Source organism: Hibiscus syriacus, unplaced genomic scaffold (genome assembly GCF_006381635.1).
Source record: "Hibiscus syriacus cultivar Baekdansim isolate YM2019G1 unplaced genomic scaffold, ASM638163v2 tig00111445_pilon, whole genome shotgun sequence".
Taxonomy (NCBI): Eukaryota; Viridiplantae; Streptophyta; class Magnoliopsida; order Malvales; family Malvaceae; genus Hibiscus; species Hibiscus syriacus.
In genome coordinates this window covers 855,279-864,618 of record NW_024063096.1, presented here as the reverse complement: position 1 = coordinate 864,618, position 9,340 = coordinate 855,279, and the positions used below count along the sequence as shown (strand labels likewise).

The 9,340-nt window shown below is 35.8% G+C and overlaps 1 pseudogene; it reads left to right on the top strand.

Moving 5' to 3' along the window:
• On the top strand, positions 1-6,979 carry LOC120163408 (annotated as a pseudogene).
• Positions 6,980-9,340: the final 2,361 nt, after the last annotated feature.

Below are 9,340 nucleotides of genomic sequence, written 5' to 3'. Positions count from 1 at the left end.
AACTAGAGCTCTATAATGGATGAACTCGTAGGGCCAATCCTTGATGTTATTAAGTTCATCGGCCGTAATGCTAGCAAACATCTAAAATATCAAAGGAAGTTCACTGATTACGTCGATGACTTCCAACGAGCGCAAGCGGATTTGCAGGCCAAGGAGGCAGATATTCAACAACATTTGAAAGACGAGCATCGATTTGGGAAGATGCCAAGGCAGGAAGTTTAAAGGTGGTTCAAGAAGGTGGAGGAGAGGCTTGCTCATGCTCAACATGTCGAACACAAAGTTAGTACATGAAAATATCTTTTCCATTCTTGCTTGGGGAAGAATGTTGATGAGTCTACCTAGGCAATGAAGGAAGTGTGTACTGAAGGTCATTTCTCGGGGGGTTTGGTTGTTAATGATCCTTCCATCATAGCGGTTAAACTACCTGCATCGGAGGTAGTAGGTTCAACCAGTGTTAGAGAAGAAATTTATCAGTATTTGATGGGAGATGACGTTGGAATGATTGGAGTGTGTGGGATGGGCGGGATAGGGAAAACAACGATAATGAAAGATGTCCACAACAGGCTATTGAAAGAAAGTAAATTTAGAAAATTGATTTGGGTAACCGTCTCACAAGAATTTGATATTCGCAGGCTGCAGACGAACATTGAATGTCAACTGGGGGGAAACTTGTCAGACGATGAAGATACAATTGTCCGTGTAGGGAAGCTATCAAATATGTTGGGAGGACAATGAAGGTATGTGCTGATACTGGATGATGTATGGAAAAGCTTTTCCCTTGAGGACGTTGGAATCCTTGAGACAACATCAAATGACGGATGCAAGATAGTTTTGACCACACGTGCAGAAAGGGTTGCTCAATCCATGGGATTTAAGAAAGTTCGAGTGCCTTGTCTTTCTATGGAGGAGGCCATTGACTTATTCTTAAGCAAAGTTGGACAAGACGTTTTACTTAATCCAACTTCAGAATCATTTATGAACCTTGTTGTAAGGGAATGTGATGAACTCCCTCTTGTTGAAAAGTCAAATATTGTTTTTCAAATTTGGCAACATGGGCGGCTATTAGGCAACAATTGTTGAATTTTTTAGCAAGGGATAATTGTAATTTAATCTATGTACTTTAATATATTTATAAGATTAGTCATTAAGCTTCAACTATAAATATTCTAGCTCATTTAGCTACAAAACCATCCCAAATCATTCTAGCTTTCTCCCAATACTAGAGAATTTAGAGAGTTCTCTTGAGAGTTATTTTCTCATTTTTATCAAGAGAGAATTGTTATTGTTTTCTCCTTGTTAGATCGAGAGAAGTTGTAATTCCTAGTTTTTCATATAAAATTCTTCTACCGTTGCCCGTGGTTTTTACCATATATTATTTAGGGGTTTTCTACGTAAAATTTGTGTCTTCTTTATCTTTATTTTTATTTTCTCAAATTATCAGTTGTGATTTTGTTCTATCCGATAGCCGTATTCCGTAACAATTGGCATCAGAGCTAGATTAGAGTATGTAATATATACTTATTGTCTTTGTGGTTGCCACCAAAAGGTGGATCCTCCAACATAAGAAAGTAAGAAGGTATTACTCATTATTTGAAGGTTCCAGAGAACTATTCACGATAGTGAAATAGTGGGAGTTATGCGTAATAGAAGCTATGGAAACGAAATTTGATATTGAAAAGTTCAATGGGAGAAATTTCTCATTGTGGAAATTGAAGATGAAGGTCATCCTGAGGAAAGACGGTTGTCTAGCAGCTATCAGTGAAAGGCCGGTAGATTTCACATATGACAACAAATGGCTCGAAATAGACGAGAATGTTATGGCAAACTTTCATCTAGCATTAGCAGATGAAGTATTGTCAAGCATCGAGGAGAAAAATACATCTAAGGAGATATGGGATGATCTCACCAAATTGTACGAGACCACATTGTTGCACAATAAAATTTTCTTAAGAGGAAATTGTACACTCTTTGGATGCCATAATCTACTTCAGTGACGGAGCACTTAAACACGATGAACACTTTATTTTCTCAACTTATATCCCTAAGATGTACAATAGGAGAACAAGAACACTCTGAACTTCTACTTCAAAGTCTACCTGATTCGTATGATCAACTCATCATCAACTTGACAAACAGTAATGTCACCAGTCTAGTCTTCGATAATGTTACAGCTGCTGTTCTACAAGAAGAAAATCAGCGCAAAAACAAGGAAGACAAACAAGTAAATCTGCAACAAGTAGAAGTATTGACAACGATGAGAGGAAGATCAACAGAACGTGGCCAAAGCAGAAGTCATAAATATGGTAGATCAAAGTTGAGAAGCAAGAAGAATTTAAAGTGCTACAACTGTGAAAAGAAGTGTCACTTGAAGAAGGATTGTTGGAGTCTAAATAAAAACTCTAATCCATAAGGCAATACCACAAACACTTCAGATGATGGAGATGCTCTATGTTGTGAAGCGTTAACCACCGTGGAAGATAGAAAAAAATTTGCAGATATATGGCTCATTGATTCGGGAGCAACATATTACATGACCTCAAGAAGAGAATGGTTCCATCATTATGAATCTGTCTCAGGAGGATCTGTGTATAGTTGTAATGATCATGCCTTAGATATCGTTGGCGTTGGAACCATCAAATTAAAGATGTATGATGAAATAATTAAAGTTGTTCGAGATGTGCGGCACATGAAAGGCCTGAAGAAAAATTTATTATCCTACAGATTGTTGGATAATAATGCAAGTAAGATTGAAACACGAAAATGAATCATGAAGGTGTTCCGTGGAGCGCTTGTGGTGATGAAAGGCAAAAAGATAGCAACAAACTTGTACATGCTGAAGGGAGAGACTTTGCTAGAAGCAGAAGCCTCTGTTGTCTCATGTAGTTCAGATTCTGCAATGCTATGACATCAGAAACTTGGACACATGTCAGAACAAGGAATAAAAGTCCTTGTTGAGCAAAAGCTACTTCCAGGCTTAGCAACGGTATCACTTACTTTGTGTGAGCACTGCATAACAAGTAAGCAGCACAGATTGAAATTCAACATATCAAATTCTAGAGGCAAAAGTGTTCTAGAATTGGTTCACTCTGACGTATGACAAACACCAGTTACATCCCTAGGCGGAGCAAAATACTTTGTCTCATTTATTGATTACTACTCTAGGAGATGTTGGGTGTACCCTATTAAGAAGAAGTCAGACGTGTCTTCAACTTTCAAAAAATTCAAAGTGTGGGTGGAACTTGATTCTGGAAATAAGATCAAGTGTTTCATAACAGATAATAGGGAGAATACACAAGTGAAGAATTTGATGACTTTTGCAGGAAATAATGCATCAAAAGACAGTTTACAGTGGCGAACACTCCTTAATAAAATGGAGTGACAGAGCGGATGAACATAATCTTGTTAGAAAGAACAAGAGTAATATTGAGGGATGCAGGCCTAGAAAAATCATTTTAGGCAGAAGCAATCAATACCGCCTGTTATTTGGTGAATCGAGCTCCATCAACTGCAATAGAGCTAAAGACACCATGAAGATGTGGACTGGTAAACCAGTTGATTATTCAAACCTCCATGTATTTGGAAGTATTGTATACGTGATATACAACTCCCAGGAAATTTTAAAGTTGGATCCAAAATCCAGGAAATACAAATTATTGGGGTATGATGATGGTGTAAAGGGATATCGCTTGTGGAATCCCACTGCCCGTAAAGTGATCATCAGCAGGGATGTTATATTTGTAGAAGATAAACTACAAAGAAAAGAAGACGATGATAAAAAGTCCGAGACTACACAGATATATATGGAAAAGGAGGTCGAACAAGGAGATTCTTTTGAAGCAGAACCAACACATGATGAACAAGAACCAGAGAGTTTTGAAGCTCCAACAACTCGTCAATCAGATCGTGTGAGAAGACGTCCCAATTGGCACTCAGATTATGTTATAGAAGGAAATATTGCATACTGCCTTTTAACTAAGGACGATAAGTCATCAACATTCCAAGAGGCAATAAACAACTCAGATGCTTCACTATCGATGATAGCAATGCAAGAAGAAATCGAAGCCCTTCATAAAAATAATACATGAGACCTTGTACTACTACCACAAGGAAGGAAGCCAATTGGTATCAAATGGGTCATTAAAATTAAGCGAAATGGTGATGATCAAGTTGAGAGGTATCGTACAAGTCTGGTGGTCAAAGGATATGCTCAAAAAAATGTATTGAATTCAATGAAATCTTTTCTCCTGTGGTTTGACTAATAACAATTCGAGTAGTTTTGACAATGTGTACTACATTGAACTTACATCTAGAGCAACTAGATGTTAAAACAACTTTTCTTCATGGAAATCTTAAAGAAGAGATTTATATGCTCCAGCCTGAAGGTTTTGAAGAAGACGAAAAGAAGAACTTGGTTTGCAGGTTGAACAAATCTCTGTACGGTCTAAAGCAGGCGCTGAGGTGTTGGTATAAGATATTTGATTCCTTCATTGCGTTCCTTGGATACAACAGACTTAACGCAGACCCTTGTGCTTATTTAAAGAGGTTTGGTGATAAAGATTTTTTTATATTGTTGTTGTATGTGGATGACATGTTGGTTGCAGGACCCAACAATGATCATATTGAAGAATTGAAGGAACAAATGGCTAGGGAATTTGAAATGAAGGACTTGGGATCAGCAAACAAGATTCTAGGGATGCAAATTCACTAAGACAGAAGTAATATGAAGATTTGGCTTTCACAAAAAAATTACTTGAAGAAGATCTTGTCAAGATTCAACATGCAAGATTATAAGCCAATTTCTACTCCTCTTCCTATTAACTTCAAATTATCCTCTAGTATGAGTCCTAACAGTGAACAAGAGAGGATAGAGATGTCTCGAGTGTCGTATGCATTGGCAGTGGGAAGTTTAATGTTCGCTATGATATGCACAAAACCATACATTGCACAAGCAGTGGGAGTGGTTAGTCGGTACATGGTGAATCCAGGCAAAGAGCATTAGAATACAATAAAGAGGATCATGAGATACATCAAAGGGACCTCAAATATTACATTATGTTACGGAGGATCAAATTTACTTATCAATGGGTATGTTGATTCTGACTATGCAGGGGATTTGGATAAAAACATATCTACTACAAGATATGTGTTTAAAATTACTGGTGGAGCTGTAAGCTGGGTTTCAAAATTGCAGTCAGTTGTGGCTACATCCACAACAGAGGCAGAATATGTACCAGCTACACAAGCCAGTAAAGAAACAATTTGGTTGAAGATGCTATTGGAGGAGATTGGGCACAATCAAAAGTATGTCTCTCTGTTTTATAACAGTCAAAGCACCTTGCATCTAGCAAGGAATCCAACATTTCATTCAAGGACAAAGCACATAAGAGTTCAGTACAATTTTATTCGTGAAAAGGTGGAAGAAGAGACGGTAGATATGCATAAGATCTATACCAAAGACAACATAGCAGATTTCATAACGAAGGCGATCAATGCTGATAAATTTACTTGGTGTCGATACTCTTGTGTCTTGACAAAGACGTAAGCAACATGATGGTACAAGGTAGAAAGAATGGTGTGAAGATATGATTGTTCCAATCAAATCTTCAAGTGGGAGATTGTTGAAAAGTCAAATGGGAATGTGATGGACTCCCGCTTGTTGAAAAGTTAAATATTGTTTTTCAACAATATTTGGCAACATGGACGGCTATTAGGCAGCAATTGTTGAATTTTTTAACAAGGGATAATTCCAATTTAGTCCCTTCACTTTAGGGTATTTATAAGATTAGTCCTTAAGCTTCAACTATAAATATCCTAGCTCATTTAGCTTCAAAACCATCCCAAATCATTCTAGCTTTCTCCCAATACTAGAGAATTTAGAGAGTTTTCTTGAGAGTTGTTTTCTTCTTTTTTTCAAGAGAGAATTGTTATTGTTTTCTCCTTGTTAGATCGAGAGAAGTTGTAATTCCTAGTTTCTCATAGTAAAATTCTTCTACCGTTGCCCGTGTTTTTTACCCTATATTATTTAGGGGTTTTTCACGTAAAATTTGTGTCTTCTTTATCTTCATTTTTATTTTCTTAAATTATCAGTTGTGATTTTGCTCTATCCGATAGTTGTATTCCGCAACATCGCTTGCAATTGTCACACTAGCCGGTTGCACGAGGGGGATCTCTGATCCTCGTGTATGGGAAAATACCGTGGATGAATTGCGAGGTTACATTCGGAACCTCCGTGATATGGAAGATAAGGTGTATGGATGTTTAAAATTCAGCAATGATCGTCTGGAACAAACTGACAAAGATTGTTTTTGTGTTGTGCATTTTATCCTGAAGATTGTGAGATTGGAAAAGAGGAGATAATTAAATATTGGATAGAAGTCGTGCTTATAGATGAAATGGGAAGTAGAAAAGCAATGGAGCATTGCGGGCATTCCATTTTACAAAAGCTTGAAGAAAACTGTTTGCTGGAAAGGGTTCAAGAGATTGGGAAGGGTACGAGATTGAGTTGGTTTAGTTTTAGTCCTTATATCGGGAAGGATACACATATAAAAGTGCATGATCTTGTTAGAGACATGGCATTGCATATCACAAGGAAAAGATTTATGGTAAAAGTTGGTAAGCAATTGAAAGAGCTACCACATGAGGAAGAATAGAGTTAAGATTTGGAGACGTTTCTTTAATGCACAATTCCATCTCAACGATTCCTCAAACTATGAAGTGTCCAAAATTTCCTAGGCTCCCATCATTGTTACTCTCACATAATTCACTGAAAGAAATTCCAAATTCTTTCTTTGATCACTTTCTTAACCTTAAGATTCTTCATCTTTCTGATAATTCTTTCGAGAGTTTTCCTAACTCTATTTCTAGCTTGGAGAAACTCACGGTATTGTTGCCTACTGAATGTTTCGATTTAAAGAGTTTGACTTCTTTATCGAAGCTTCAGGCTTTGAAGAAACTGGATCTTGCTTGGACAGGGGTCTGAGAAACTGGATCACCCTAAGTTTAATGTCAAAGCATGTTCTTCGACCCTTGTTCGAGTCCAGGGATCATAGATAAGACGAATGGAAGAAATTTGAATAAATCTCTTTAAAGCCATAATAATGTAAGTTAGTATTTTATCATACAACTGCAAACTTATCTAGTTTATTCCCTTCTTTTTATTTCCATTACAAATATTTCTTCCTTGGATGAAGTTGTCTGGTTTCCAATACATGTTCCTAGAAATCCTTGAATGCATGTTCTTGGAAACAAGTGCTCCAATTGTGCAAAATCTGTAGAGATGTTGAAGGATGGCAACAAGAACTGGATTAGGCTTGTTCTCAAGTTAGCTTGGAATCCTTCCAGGTTGTATTGTTCTTCATCCTTTCAAGTTTTAGGATGTAAAGACACAGGGAATGTGAGTGTTTAAATGCATAATAATGTGAGAGTTTCTTGTTCTTATTGTTTTCGAAACCTATTAAACATCATTAGTCGTTATTGCATCCAGAGGAAAAGTTTCTGTTGAAAACATTTTGATATTTCGATATAACAAATTAAGATAAATGAATTTTAAGATTTTCCAAGAATATTTTCTAAGTATATTCGATATAATTATTCGAATATCAAAAATATTACTCCAAATCTTTCAAATGTCATTTTTAATCCTTACTTAAGTGTAAAATTAAGTTTTAAACTTAAAATAATTTCAAAGCAATTTTAAAAAATATTTCGAACCATTTCGAAGCCAAAAATTACAGATTGCTCAAAGGGAACCGATTCCTCCTAAGGGGTACTGATTCCCCCCTGAATGGTTTGGCTCCGAGAAAAACAGAATGTTCGGAGGGAACCGATTCCCCCCAAGGGGTTACCGATTCCCCCTGATCAACTGTCAAAATATTTGAATTTTACACTTAGGGAACTGATTCCCCATGAGGGGTACCGATTCCCCCACGCTCCAAGCAGAAATATTAATTGTTTTCACACTTAAACGGCTCCAATAACTTCATTAATGATCCCCAACGTTCAGAAGTGATTCAAGGTGTATTTAAACAAACTTAGAAGCCATTGATCAATAACAAGAAACAACAAGCAACTAGAATCAAGAGAGAATCAAAGAGAAAGCATCAAACCTTAAGTTTGAGCATTTCAAGCCTATTTTTCATTCAATATTCATTTTGCTTTCAAGAACACTACTTGTACTCAATTGTATTCATTATTGGGTGTTCTTTTCTTTGTTCTAGAATTGTGCAAACAATCTACCTTGTGAGGATTTCCTTGTAAGTTTGCAAATTTGTATTGTTCTCTTTGGTAGAGAGTGTTCTCAAGAATTTGGGGTATAATTCTTGAGGGTTTGTAAGGTTACTCTTTGTCCTCAAAAGAAAGACAAATTAGTGAATTTGTGGAAAATCCTTAGTGTGTATAGCTAAGGTAGTGGGCGTAGACTTTGGTTGAGAAAGTCGAACTACTCTAAATCGCTGTGCAATTACCTTCAATTTTCTGCAAAAACTTCCACCAAATTTTTAATTGCCAATTCACCCCCCTCTTGGTCGATTCCGTCAATCGATTAACTCAACAGTTTCAGTCATTCATAGCTGACTATGATCTCTGTGTAAATGAATCGAGTTTGAACGAATAAGGTTATATTCTTATTCGTTTGTTTATTTTTGAAGGTGTTCATATTTATGTTCAGTTTGTTTAAATTTTTAATATTGTGTTCGTGTCCATTTAATTATTTTTGAAGGTATTCGTCTTCATTTATTTATTGTTCGCGAATATGTTCGTTTAATATTTGCGAACGTGTTCATATATATATTCGCAGATATTAAACGAATATGTTCGATTAGCATTTGTTTATCGTTTGTTTATATATTCAATTTTTAATTTTAACATTTCATTTGCAAGCTAAAGAAAAATGATAAATTTTTTTCACTAGTTCTTAAACTCCTTAAGATTCATAGTTTAAATTTTAACTTTTATAATGTGTATAATTTAGTCCATACCTTAATCAATATTTAAAATGTAAAAAAATAAGAGAGAAAAAGGAGAATCGGGTAAACGAGTTGGTTCATGAACACAAATGAAAGAGTCAATAAATGAGTTTATTCATGAACATAAACGAATTGAACACACCTATAATCGTGTTCGTTTGTTTATTAAATGAACATAATTTTTTTTCTTTATATTCGTTTATTTAACTTAATAAATAATCTTAAACGAACGTTATACGAACAGTTCATCGAACGCTCTGTTCATTTACACTACTATCTATAAATGATAGATAAGACTTACTGGCCACTATAGTGCTAGATGCAATAAAGGTTTAGTAGTTAAGTGTCTATCTTAAAATCTAAATTCTTTTAATTAT